General features: G+C 40.3%; 1 protein-coding gene across 4 annotated transcripts in view; it reads left to right on the top strand.

Moving 5' to 3' along the window:
• The window catches only part of MITF (melanocyte inducing transcription factor), a 178,972-nt gene that overhangs the window by 103,329 nt on the left and 61,075 nt on the right, over positions 1–14,568 (top strand). The gene's annotated exons all lie outside the window — the stretch shown is intronic.

Below are 14,568 nucleotides of genomic sequence, written 5' to 3'. Positions count from 1 at the left end.
CAATCTTAGATACTGTATTTAATTTAAAATTGGGAGTTAGTAAGTCATCCCTTTTTTATTGCCTTCCCGTTGACCAATCCTCATGAAACACACTTCATTGGAAAGCTCTTGACATGCAATTTCTACAGATGGTAATGGTTTTCACTATAATTCAAAGTTGGGTTTATTTATGTCCATAAAACTAGGCTGTCTTCTATAACAATGTACTATAGAGTTTTATTTTTAATATAAAAAATGTCAAGTATAATTAAACAAATATAATTAATTGCAAATTGGACCAAAGTGAAATATGAACACAAAAAAGTCTCTGTACAGCTTTATAAACACGGGTGCAGGCTGAAGTACAATGATATGCCAGTCACATACAGCCTGTAAACAAATCATGAAAGGATTAAGACACCTACAGTTGCAAGCAACCCACTCAAAGTTTTGTTTACACCAAGAACATTGTATTTAAGGAAGTTTTTAAAGATAAAAGATGTAACACTTGACGCTCTTCAGATGACATGCTAAGCCATGGTGGTTAAGCATTTTGAGCTAAACATTATGGCTTAGCATGTCATGTAACAAATTCCTAACCATGGTGGCTACATAACCATGGTTTAAACATGCTCACTAACCATTTTCTGCAAAAGGGGTAGCAGCCTAACTATGGCTTAGCATGTTGTCTGAACAGGCCCTTTGAATGCTTTGGTAAATGCAGTTTCCTTTTCATTAGATTTGATTTTCCTCCACGAACTGTGTTTGCGAGGAAGCAACTGCTTGTATTAAATATTGTACCTGTGTGTAAATCTCCTAGATATCACTTGGCTCAAATCTTCGTAGAACTCATTATGTGGCTTTAGGCACATTGTTTGTTTTCAATACCAATCACCAGTCTCTCAAATTGGCTCCTTTTTAAATATCCATATAAAAGTTAATTGCCCACGTAATTATTTTGAGACATGAAAGGGAAAAAAAGTTAAGTAACTAGGCAAGTGGCTATTTATATATGGAGATTTCCTGAGCTTATCTCAATGTTTTAGGGGAACAAGCTTGTTGTAAACATGCTAAACTTCCAGTTTAAAGGACTAGAGTTAAGGCTATCAGGAATTTTCCGTAATGGCCACTTATAGAATCATAGAATCGTAGAGTTGGAAGGGGCCTATAAAGCCATCAAGTCCAAGCCCCCGCTCAATGCAGGAATCCACATTTAAGCATACCTGACAGATAGCTGTCCAGCTGCCTCTTGAATGCCTCTAGTGTGGGAGAGACCACAACCTTCCTAGGTAAGTGATTCCATTTTGTATGCTCTAACAGTCAGGAAGCCTATACTCTGCGAGAAGCTGGCAGTGTGTGTCAATAAGAATATGAATAAGAATTATAAGAATATGAATAATGAATTATCAATAAGAATATGAAAGTAGTTTTTCCAAGTTTGTTTTTCTGTCCTTGGCAGAAAAGGGCAAAGCTGGATGCCAAGGTGTTTTTCTTATTTTAAAATGTTACTAGTTTAAATCATGCCAGCCAATAGGACTTTTGAATTCAGTGTCTGTACAGCCTGCAATCAATTATTAAGTTTAGGAATGAAGTACAAAGTGTTACAAGTGAAGAAGAAAAACACTGTTGGATGTGTTGTTGTGCACGTAATCATGGATTGAATTAAATCAGTTTTATGTTGTATTAGCTGTTGTCTGCTTTCCTTATTACATTTTATAGGATATCCTACGGTGTATCCAACAGCACACACTAGTGTTGACACTTGATATCGTCACATGTAAATCCATGCAAATGTTCACATGCAACTCATTAGGTTAACTAGATCAAGACAGACTGGCAAATAATGATTCTAAAGTATTACATTTTCACAACAGTTGAAATGTTCATTTCTGCCTCCTCAAATGATGAAGAGATGCAACTGTGTTGCTTCATAAATAAAAGAGTTATACTTTCATTTCAAAGAAAGCTAGCTAATGGTGAGGTGAGAGTTAATTCATGGAGGCTGACTGCAATTCACAATCCATTTCTTCAAGAGGAATCTTTCTAATTTCAGTGGGGATATTGGGAAATAAGGAAACTGTAAACTTCAGCCTATGGGCTCGATCCAGAGAAAAGATGAGTGTGTTTAAGCGTAAACTCTGCTACAACCATTTCTGTCACTGGATGTGTGCATGTAGCAATATTGTTGGAAAGCAAATTCCATGTGGATTTGTCAGAAATGTTCTGTGAATAGAACAGTTTTAAGGACAAATCCTCCTTAACTGGTTTTAGTTGAGAGCTCTGCACTTTCACATTTCCAGTTTGCTTAATTTTTGAAACCTCCCTTTTTGTCTGCCTTCGATCTCCATAGAAAAGGCAGTGGTTTTTAGCTTAAGTGATATCAGAAAGGTTGCTTACCTTCAAAGAATCCTATCCTGTTGAAGACACCAGGCTGCTGTTTACTTGGCAGCAGAGAGAGCTTTTTCAGTTTTATCTTTCTAGTCTCTATTTGTGATGCAGCAGGAGATCCATTCCCTTCTTTGTGATTTAAGGTTCTATCCTCAATTTTTAAATGTGGAGATGAATACTGGTTTCAGTAGGGATCTCTGCAGATGCTCTTTCATTGCTCAGATAAGACCTCTCCAAATGCCACTTGTTTAGCCACGAATCAGGACTTCTTACATTTCTGTTGCTTTTTTGAAGAACTGCTGGTAATAGCTTTGGGAACTCAAGTGGTAGCTTTAAGATTAGCTCTAGATTGCTTGGATAGTGGTGGTGGGGGAACAGAAGGGCACATTGCAGGCTAATCTTTTCATCCCTTCACATTCCAAACCCACCTAGTGCATTGGTACACTAGAGGTAACAATAGGCATCTCTATAGTGCATCAAGCTAAACAACAACACAGGAATAAATCTTCCTTATCGAACATTTTCAGCATTTGGATTAGAGCTAGGGATGTAATTCAGATCTGTTCTCGATTGGCTTTGTGCTTGAAAAAGAAAAGTTAAAAAACACTACAGCTTTTATTAGCTGGTTGTTTTCATGAATGTGTCCCAACGATGACAGGATTGTTTTCTTGCTGTTCTCAGAGTGTGTACACATTTGACTCAAAAGCTGAAAGCTTCAAGAAGTTCTAGATATTCACACCCTCATTTTTTAAAAAATTAGCAGTTGATGCCAGAAGATGGGGCTACTTCTTTCTCTCTGTCCTCTTTACCACATTGGAGCTAGAATTCAGCCCTAAAATGGAAGTTGGGTAGACGGTGTACCTGCACAGTAGAAAATTAAAGAAGAAAATTTAGGACAAATTCAGGGCTAAGTACTGTTTTTTCCTTGATAACTGCAACATCATGTAAGTGTGTGTGTGTGTTACAGAGAGAAGGGGGAAGGGAAAATTTGAGCCATTAAAGATTCTTGGAGTGGAGAACAAAGTCCAATATGGTCCTCAAGTTCATAGTTTATTACTGTTAAGTTTAAGATGTCCATTATCCATCACTAACTAAACAGGACAGAGAGTTGCATAAATCAGTGTATGCTAATATTATGCATATAGATGCACATTTGGGAATAATTACTATAATTTAATAAAAAATACAGTGCCTCTCATGATACTGGGGAAGAGTGTGACCTATGTGCCTGTTTAGTTTGCTATCCGGGTGCTAACTACTTGAGCATCTTCTAGTTTCCAGATCCCCTTTCTTTGGTTTGTCTATCTTTTCACAGAACTTGAACTATACCCTTTCAATCAGAGGACACTTCACCACCCTAGTTAAGTTTATTGTGTGAAAGATGGCTGACCTCTGAGCATACTATTTTGTAGCAAGCAGTTTCATGGAGCAGTCTCTCGGTCTATCCCAAAAAGTAGGATACAGAGCAGGTACAGACAAAAGGTGTCATGGGCAGGAAGTTCTGCTTTCAACCAGAGCAGCTGCATCAACCAGGGTTGACTTGGCCAGAATGGTGCAAGTATCTGTATTAAGTATCTGCAAAGTCTTTGGCATAAGCAGAAATGGAGAGAAGGCATGCATTCAGTGCTAAATCAAAATGAGTGTAAAGCTAGTGGTGTCTGTGGATGGCCCTGTATAAGTGGTAGGCAATAGGGGTGTTCACTCCACTCTGGAATTATCTGGTAACCACGAACATCCATGGAGCATTCGATCTTCAAGAGCAGAGACTGGCTGCTTCCAAACCCGTCAATTAATATCAGAGCGCAGATGTGCCCAATTGGAGCTTCCAAAGTCTCCGGAATTATCCTGCAATGTGTGTGTGTGTAAATTGAATATCTCTATATTTGGATGACACTGAGTGGGGTGAGGAGTAGCTTTGATATTGATATCCGTGGCTAACCAATTAGGAATAGCCACAGCACTGTCCCTGACCATGTTCTCCTCCAATTGCAGTGTTTGGGGGAGTGGGAAACACTAACTGGCTGCTGATTCTGGCTGGTGGGGGGAGGGAGAAAGGGAGCATGTTTCTGCTCAGACTCATAGAAGTCAATCATCCACATTTCCACAGTGTGAAAGTGCTGCTGGGTTGACTGGCTAGCATGGTGAGTGAGAAAGCTTCTACACCTGAGTCAGGCACAGGCAGGCTCTTTATTTCAGTGGCTAGGCTTCCAGTGCAGGGTAGGTGAGGATGCTTCATACAATAGATTTGGAGGGTACCAGGTTGGAGAAAGCTGGAGTGGGGAAATTAAAAAAAAATCCTAAAAAATCAAGGCATTAATGGATCTGATTCAAACTCACCATGGCTAAAGCCCTCTTTAGGAGCTATGACATTGCCATGTTCCATCTCTTTATAAAAATTATGCAGAAATTTTCTATTTAAAAAATTCTAAAAAATTAAAGCATGAACCGATCTGATTCACACTTGGCAGGTCTAAACCCCTCCTTAAGAGCTATCACTGGGCCAAGTTTTATCTCTTTATCTTTAAAAATGAGGGATCTGTATGCATTTCTGTTAATACCGGTTACCTGAATACTGAATGGTTCTTTGACGGGTAATTCGAGGAGGTGGAGAGAGGGGAGGGGCTCCGAAAACGAGGCAGAGAATCACCTCTACAGAGCGCCAGATCGAATTTCGAGGCAGAGAAGACCCACTTTGCACACTCCTAGTAGGCAACCTGATACATTCAGATACTTTGGACTTCAACTCCCTTTAGCCCCTGTGAACAAAATCAATGAGGGATTATGGGATCTGTAGTCATATCTGGAGTACACCAGGTTGCCTACCCCTGAATTAGAAGATCTGCTGCTGCTGAGGAGGAGGAGAAGAAGAAGGCTACAGTTATGCCAATATGGCTGCGTTCAGTAGAAATTGGAGGCCTAGATTAAAATGAACAAACAGGAAAGGTCAATAGGCTGGGGGTTTGAGTGAGGATTATTTTTGAAAACACATTTACATTAAGGCTCTCTAAAATTAAGACCTTTTTGAGAAACATTATATGTAAATAGATAGTTTATTCACCAGTGTAATGCTGTAATTCTTAAGATTCATAAATGATTTGGGGAGCTTTATCAATTTAACCAGTAGCGAGTGCTGTGGATCAATGTGGTACTATGGTGTAGTGCTTTAATGTCTGGGTTAGAGGGGTTGAATGACAGGACAGACCGGACAGGATTGCTTAAATCTGCCTGTTCGCTTACAAACCTATCACTGCTATTGCTTTGTTCACTCTAATATTGGCAGAGGTTTGATTCGTTATGCGGATGGCATTCTTATCACTGATTTATTAATTTCAAGCTTCAAGGCTCCAATGTTTTGGCCAAGAGAATTATGCTGGGTGAGTGTGCAGTTTTCATTAGAACATGTGAATGGACCCCAATTTGTGTGGATCTTGCATGCTTGCCAAAGAAGGCCTGAGTCAAACCAGGAATGTTTTTTTATTATTATTATTTTTTGTTGTGGGTGGGTGTAGAAGTGCTGGAGGAAATGTTGGCATCTGCTGGAAAATGGAACGGGAACAGAATGTCTCTCAATTTTAGGAGTTCATACCTAATGAATGCTCTTATGGGTGCATAGTAACAGAATACTCTGCATTATGTGCATGAATAAATGCAACATTATGTTTGACTCAAATTCTTTCTGTGCTAAATCTGTTTCTGGCATTTCCCCATACTATTAAAGATGAGCAGAACATTTTATAATCGGCTTAGTAGCTCCCCCGTGTCCGCTTACTCTTCAGATCTGTATTTTGATGAGGGATGTGTGCGTGCGTGCAAGTGCAGTGGCTACACAGACATGCACACTTACGTGTTAAATAGGTACACAATGTGAGAGATTCGTAGGATCATAGAATAGTAGCGTTGGAAGGGGCCTTGAAGTCCAACTCCCTGCTCAGTGTAGGAATCCACATTAAAGCATACCAGCTATCTGTTGCATCTTGAAGGCCTCTAGTGTGGGAGAGCCCACGACCTCTCTAGGTAACTGGTTCCATTGTCGTACTGCTCTAACAGTCAGGAAGTTTTTCCTTATGTCCAGCCAGAATCTGGCTTCCTGTAACTTCCTGTAACTTGAGTCCATTATTCTGTGTCCTGCACTCTGGGATGATCGAGAAGAGATCTTGGCCCTCCTCTGTGTGACAACCTTTCAAGTACCTTTCAGTCTTCTCTTCTCCAGGCTAAACATGCCCAATCCTTTCAGTCTATCCCCATAGGGCTTTGTTTCCAGACCTCTGATCATCCTCATTGCCCTCCTCTGAATCTCCTCCAGCTTGTCTGCATCCTTCTTGAAGTGTGGTGCCCAGAACTGGACAAAGCACTCCAGATGAGGCCTAACCAGTGCCAAATAGAGGGAAACCAGTACCTGACGCGATTTGGAAGCTATACTAATGCAGCCCAAAATAGCATTTGCATTTCTTTGCAGCCACGTCACACTGTTGGCTCATATTCAGCTTGTGATCTACAACAATTCCAAGATCCTTTTCGCTTGTAGTATTGCTGAGCCAAGTATCCCCCTTCTTGTAAATGTGCTTTTGGTTTCTTTTTCCCAGGTGTAGAACTTGGCATTTATTGCTATTAAATTTCATTCTGTTGTTTCCAGCTAGCACTCCAGCCTATCAAGATCACTTGATGGATTTTGTTTCTGTCTTCCAGAATATTAGCTATTCCACGCAATTTTAGGTCCCTGCAGTACTCTGCTCAAGTCCCAATTTGAGAAGGTACCATTGATAAGCCCTCTTTGAGTCTGATTTTGTAGCCAACTGTGGATTCACGTAATTGTTGTTCTAACTAGCCCACTTTTAGCTAGTTTGCTAATATGTTAAACAGCATAGGGGATAAGATAGAGCCCTGCGGAACCCCATGGCTTAGGAGCCATGGCACAGAGCAATAATCCCCCAGCACCACCTTCTGGAATTGGCCATCCAAGTAGGAGCGGAACCACTGCAACACAGTACCTCCAATTCCCAGCTCAGACAACCTATCCAGAAGGATACCATGGTCGATGGTATCGAAGGCCGCTGAGAGGTCCAGGAGAACCAACAGGGTCGCACTCCCCCTGTCTCTCTCCTGACAGAGGTCATCCAAGGCAGTTTTCATTCCAAAACCAGGCCTGAAACCCGATTGAAATGGATCTAGATAATCCGTTTCATTCAAGAGTGCCTGGAGTTGTCCTGCAACCACCTGCTCAAGCACCTTGCCCAGGAAAGGGATATTAGCCACCGGCCTGTAGTTGTTAACATCCTCCGGGTCCAGATTAGGCTTCTTCAGGAGTGGTCTAATTGCCGCCTCTTTTAAAGAGGCCGGCACCACTCCCTCTCTTAAGGAGGCATTTACAACCTCCTGGACCCACCTCCATAACCCATGTTATGTCCACAGCATTCCCACACTCCACAAGGGAGGACACCTGATAAAAAAATGAGATCAGATTAGTCTGGTAGGATTTGTTCTTGACAAATCCATGTTGGCATCTAGTAATCACTGCATTATTTTCAAGGTGCTTACAGATCACCTTCTTTATAATTAGCTCCAAAATTTTCCCGGGGTTTGACTGGTTCTTCCTTTTTGCCCTTTTTGGAGATAGGGACAACATTAGCCTTCCTCCAGTCATCTGGCACTTCACCCACCTTTCATGATTTTGCAAAGATAATAGACAGTAGTTCTGAGAGTTCCTCTGCCAATTCCTTTATTTCTCTAGGTTGCAGTTCATTGTTCAAAGTAATTAGGAGTTCCTTGACCATTTCTTTGGTCTCTTGACCATTCTTTGCAGACACATGAGATCTTAAAATGTATGCAACCTGCAACAAATATGCAAGGTGCCCAGAATCAGAGTCCTTGTGTAGTCGTGTAATATATAAGTTGACCCATTCTCTTCAAGAAGTATTCTATAGTCAGCTCCACAACAAGTAGCAAGTAAGTTTTCTGGGTTTATGTTGGTGCTACACTGAACTTTTCTTCCAAAACCATGTATAATAGGGTTGTGTTGAAAAATTCTCCCACATATTTTTCGACCATTCTCATTCAGTTTGACATAAAAGAAATTGCTTTTGAAAATAAATTCAAAGGAGAAGAAATTTAGGAGAAATCCCCATGGGTTTGGTTCATGGTTCTTGTGCTTACCTTTCTTATGAGATGGCTGAGGGGTTTGGGTGAGTGTCCTGTCTTTCCTTGTACAATCATCATTCTGACAGCATGTAGCCTCCTTGGCTTCCTGCACTTCCCACCCAGGGGAAGACATCATGAGTTTATTCCTCCCAAAGGGCCTCTTCAGACCAGGAAATGCCGGCAGCCTGGGAGACCATATGGCAATGTGAAATGTGTAAAAGAAAGAAAATACAGACAGTACTCTATACTCTAAGCTACTTCATAGTGATTGGTTAAGGTAAAAAATACCACCAACGCACATTCAAAATAAATTATAAAATGCCCTGAGAGTGAGGCAGAAAAATGGAAGCCTCTTTCATGGGAGAAGAAAACTGCCAGGAAATTGGAGGACAGATTTTCGCACAGCATTACCTCCAGCGTTTCCATGGAGCTGGATGCAACCCTGCTTGCCAACCTCATACCTGCTACAGGGCTTTCAGGGAAGGAGCAGTGTTGCCAGCACCTGCACTAGAGAAAAGATATATCTGCAATCACCACTCAGAAATGTAACATTTGAAAGTCCCTAAGAAGATGCTGAATCCTGAAAAATAACAACTAGAGCTGACGCAAAATTTATCAGAATACATCTTTCTCAAAAAAGTCCTGAGCTTTTTCTTTTCTTACCCACTAGAAATAAAAGGATGCTTTGCAGAACTTTACCTGGTGGAAATGATTAAGCATGGAAACGTTTTCAAGTTAAAAAACAAAAACAATAAACAATCGTATGTCTTTATTGAGACCTTCCCTTCTCCACTGAAACAACATCATTGCACGTAAGCGATCAGAGCCAATGCTACTCCAGAAAGTACAAAAACTAACATGAATTGATCCCACTTTTTAAAAACCCGAAAACCTTTAGTGCCATTGATACATATAGCATAATTATAATAGCTGTGCAAGTATAAAAGTGCAGTAATCATGAATTGTGAATCACCAGTAGTAACAACAACAGGTCTTAAAGACCTTGCAACACACAACAACCAATGCACAATCACCGCATTTCACCAATGGACGAGTAGGAAGGCCAAAATGGCTTCATAAAGAACACCATTGCCTTGATTTTTCTGTCATTCGTCAACTGTGGAGATGACACCTGCCCCTTCTCTTGGTGTCAGTGTAGCAGGCCCTGACGGTTCTGAGGCTGCCTCCCGTGGGGTCCCAGGCAAGCTAGCTGTGTCCCTAGACTCAACCCAAGGTTTGATGAACTATAGATACAGATTTACTAGCAATTTTTAGGAAAGTTCGCACCACTGTTTAGCTTCCAATCAACAATTTAAAATCAATTTCCAAATCAACAATTTAAACTGGCAATGTCTACTATATTTGAAAAAAATACACATGTACCATAACCCACTATTTGTTTTAATGTTTACTATAAGCTGCTCAGAGAATTCAATCTTATGAATAAACAATAAATTCGTTTATAAGTGTACGCAGAAATGCATTTGGAAGTGCCTGTCTGGTCATAGGTGACTATACCACCTTTCTACTTAAAATAATAAAGAATGCTCTGAGGCTTGGTTGCCACATCTTTATGAATTGAAGTAAATAGCTTCTCTGTCCTTTGGTACATAACTAACAAGCATCAGATCTTTTTGAAAACCCAAAATGCTGCTTTTCCTGTGTCTGTATTTGTGGGCAAGGGGCGAATCCTGATTTGTTCACTTATTTTTTTAAAAAAAGATCTTTATTAATTGTATAAATAGTATGAATATAGAACAATACAGGAAAAATGTATCATTAATAAAAGAACAACACAATTCACAGGCGATTAGATGTCAAGAAATCAGTAGATTCAATTAGAAAATTTCATCAGGGTCGTGTAGTCCTTGAATATTATTTAAGTGTACCTTTCCCCACAGCTTTCCATGAGTCAACAATGTATGTCCCTGGTCCTCTTATACGTTAATAAAGTCAATAATCTGGAACTGTGCTGTTTATTTTTTCCAAAACCCCATCCAGAGTCACCTTTTTGCGTTGGCAAGCTGGTGAAAAAGTTATAGTTCATCTTGGACCCTGTAAATGCAGCATTGGTTTATCAACTGGCTATATTTTGAGCTTTACCCCTTTCTATAGGTCAGCATTATGAACATACAAAATTTTGGAATAGCAACACAGCCAGAATTTTATGCCATACCTTGTAGATCTGGATGGTGTGTGCTGTCATATTGGGCACCTTCCATTGAATGGCAGCAATTGTTCATCATTTCTAAGCTACTTATAGGTTACGAACCACCAGGTGGGACTAAATTGTCCCCAAAAGCCCAATTGCAAGTTTAGCCCAAAATTATAGCTATGATGAGCAAACCAGTCTGAAGTACCAACCTCTAGTGTGAATCATGCAGAGAGCTTTGGCTGTTGGGCAGTACAGAAATGTGGTTAAAAAGGAATTCTGCAAGCCTATGAGGTACTATTGACCCCTGATTCTGATGTTTATGGACAGTGATGAATTATGAAATGGACAAAATATATTTCTTCTTCCCTCTTACACTGCATTGTCATACAAAATGGATAGAACAGGTTTTGGGGCTAAGCATCTGTAGGCATGACAAGTAATTAACAACTTTAGGGGGGGGTTGCTTTGATCCCTAGCAACTTATGTGCATATTTTTTCAGTTGTTCCAAATATTCCAGTAGGGCAGGGTTCGCTGCCAAGCTGCACCCTCATCTGGCATTTGCAGGAGCCAATGAGTCCCAAGCTCCTGCAAGCGCTGTCCAATGCTCTTTGCGCCTGCTTCTCCTTCCCCAGGCAGGGAACTCAAGGGATACTCAAAGCTGGCTCCTAGGCTGAAGCACTGTCTGGAAGTTCACCAGCCTGTGCTTTGGCCAAGGACCCAATCACATCAGGCAGCAGAGCCGCACCAATGATGTCACTAGTGGGGCCCTGCCCTCTGATCTCATCTGACTTGTAGGACAGCCTGAGGGGAGCAATCCCTGCTTTAGACTCTGGTATATCCTGTCATACTAAGTTTGTGTAATTTCTTGTGTGCCTGAAAAAGGGATATAAAAACCTTCAGTCCCCTTTAAAATGTAAACAATTACTTTAGAAATGTGTTCATGCTGACAGTTCAGTTTGGAAATACTCATGCCTAGAAACATTCTCCTCCTCTTCCTCCGTGTTTTGGAGCTGATCATTGGATGAGACATCCATTTATGATTCTTTCAAGATGCAACAGTTAACATTTTGGTTGCAAATGCCTATGTCGTACAAAAATGTCATGATGATGATGATTATGATGATTTTTTTACACAGTGTCTACACACTTTGCAAAGGTGCTTCAACATGCCACATACCAGCAATCTCCCACTTCTAAGTTTATTAAAGACATATAATGAAGATTTTTGGAAAGGTAATAATGAAGATGTTCGAGGGAGATCTTCAAACTCACACTGCTGGATGTGTTCAGTAGGAAGTCATAGCAAATGGTTAGATGTTATTACTGTGTTCCTTTCCCAAAGACTTCTGTAAAATTAAACTGCTCATTTCTCTTTCTCCTGCTTGGCCTCCCTCCCTTACAAAAAAATGGTATTTGTTACAAGATTTATACAACACATACTATTAATTTGTTGAGAATCAATAGCTGTTTCACTAAGGTACTAACTTTCTCACTAAAAAGTTAGGTAGTCACTGTGATGCATTGTAGGGTGTGAAAATGCTTCACTCCTAATTGAAAGTATTCCTTTTTCTCCATGAGTATCACAGTCAGTGACTTCTCTTGAGCAGCTAATTAGTGCGATTATTCCACAGCTGCATTAGTTTCACCACAAAGGTTTTTCTCTTATTTTATCAAAAGGATCAGTCTCCCTGGGAATGTTTCAACTTGACAGGCCTGAAATAGCAAGACGGTCATCATTCTCTACCCAAACACCCACCTCTTTCATGGGGGGGGGGGCGCGGAGAGGAACGCAGGAAGAAATAGTTAGTGGTCTGAAAAATCTAGGTTTGATCCCTTTTACTGTGTGTCTTAAAATACCCACCTTTGAAACTGTGGGCTATTGGCATGAGGAATTAAACACTCTAACTTAAGATGCAGGTAACATGTAATTCTTGACATGATAGAAAATGCAAGATTTCTCTCAATCCTGTTGTTTTTAGTAAGAGGTTCTAACAATTTGTCTGTATTTATGGGATTCCATAGAAACACTAGCATTTTGAAGTTAGTAAGCGCCATGCCATGAAAACCAAATATGTGTTTTATTGGTAGAATCTGCATTTTAGACTTATGCCATAGAAGGTCTTAATGTTATCTGTCTTGATTGATAATTTTTTGTACAGGTGCTTATCTGATCAAAAGGGAAGCCTAGGCTAAAAGTGTGTTGTTGTTTTTTTAAGTGCACCTTTATCCTAATACTGAAAGCTCTATTATTATCCCCACCCCCACCCCAGTTACTCACTATACATGCCGCAACTAATTTTCAAGTACAGTGGGGAAGAGTCACACTACAAGTTCTCCCTTGCACGTAACAGCCGAAGAGAGCTTCAGCTATTGGGCAGTATAAAAATGTAATAAATAAAATGTAATATAAATGTAATAAATAAACTGGCAGTGAAATTCATCAATTACATTTACAACCTGAGAGACCGCCTTCTCCCCTACCAACCGGCCCAGTCACTGAGGTCATCCGAGGGCCTGCTCCTGGTGGTTCCACATAGACCCATCCTCCAGTTGGAGTCCACCAGGGGAAGAGCCTTCAGTGTGGTGGCCCCCCTCCTGTGGAATTCCTTGCCTTTGGAGGTCAGGCCGGCACCATCTTTGTATTCCTTTCAGTGCCTCCAGAAAACATCATTATTTCAGGAAGCCTTTCCTTAATCACCAGCCGCAGTTCACTGTACATTTTGCTTCTTTTAAGATCTATTTTAAAGTGTTTTATTATGTTTTTATTTTATTTTATCTTATACACTGCTATGAAATTTTCAATGGGAAGCAGTATATAAATATTGTAAATAAATAAATATGCAGTCTATAGAGGCACTAGATTGTTTCAACTGTATACAAATTGATATAGCATGCTAGCATTGTAGTTTGAAACCAGTGCAGGGATGTGAATGTTCTTGTTTCACAGAAGACCTTTAATTAATTTTTGTGAACCGCCCAGAGAGCTCCGGCTATTGGGCGGTATAGAAATGTAATAAATAAATAAATAAATAAATTCCATTTCTATACTGGCTCATAGCTGAAGCCCTCTGGGCAGTTCACAAAAATTAAGAACTTTTGGGTGAAACACACATCTTTTATCTTAACAATATTGTGTTCTAATGTTGTAGGTCTTGGCAGAATCTGAAGATTAAAAATGTGCTGCAGGAAATGGAAATTGGCCTATCTGTGCATGCATTTCTGGGTCATGCATGGCCATGATCCAGAGAATAGCTCCCTTTGCAAAGTTTATAAAAGCAATCTTCACATTTGGCATTTCATCTGTTGAAATAAGGCTGCTTATTTTTCTTCTCTGAAACTTATATCGGCCCATCAAATCGTATTTTAAATGCGGGTAGGGGGGCGGGCTGTGGATTGAGGTCACCTCTGTCTAAGTAATATGTGATATGAATCAAAGTAAGGGACTCACAAGAGGAATTTAAGTCATAATTCTATACCTGGTTTCCTGGGAGTAAGTTCTGTTGAACTCAATGAGACTTACTTTTGAGTAGAGCTGTATAAGGATTGCATTGTTAATTTGATTGCTTGAATCTGATCGGGTCCATTATCAGATGTTTTGGCAAAGAAGAAAAAGGTGTCTCATTTGAAAGGGGAGCGGGGAAATTAAATACACTTTCTGTATCCTTCTCTAAAGCGGCAGAGTAGTGGTATAAAAACACTTGGATAGTAATGATTATTAGCAGTACGATTTAACTGCCCTCCTTGTATTCGTAGATATCGAAGCTAAGAGCCACTGAAACAGGTCAATGTCTTGGAACCTCCATCCGTTCCACTGCTGTCCACCTTTTTTTATTTGCAAAAGATACCCCCCCCCCTCTCCCCAGCACATGAGCCCTTCTCCCCTCCCCAGGTAACTCTTCAAACTTCCACA

The sequence above is a fragment of the Elgaria multicarinata genome, chromosome 3 (assembly GCF_023053635.1).
Source record: "Elgaria multicarinata webbii isolate HBS135686 ecotype San Diego chromosome 3, rElgMul1.1.pri, whole genome shotgun sequence".
Taxonomy (NCBI): domain Eukaryota; kingdom Metazoa; phylum Chordata; class Lepidosauria; order Squamata; family Anguidae; genus Elgaria; species Elgaria multicarinata.
This window is presented reverse-complemented; position numbering and strand designations above follow the sequence as displayed.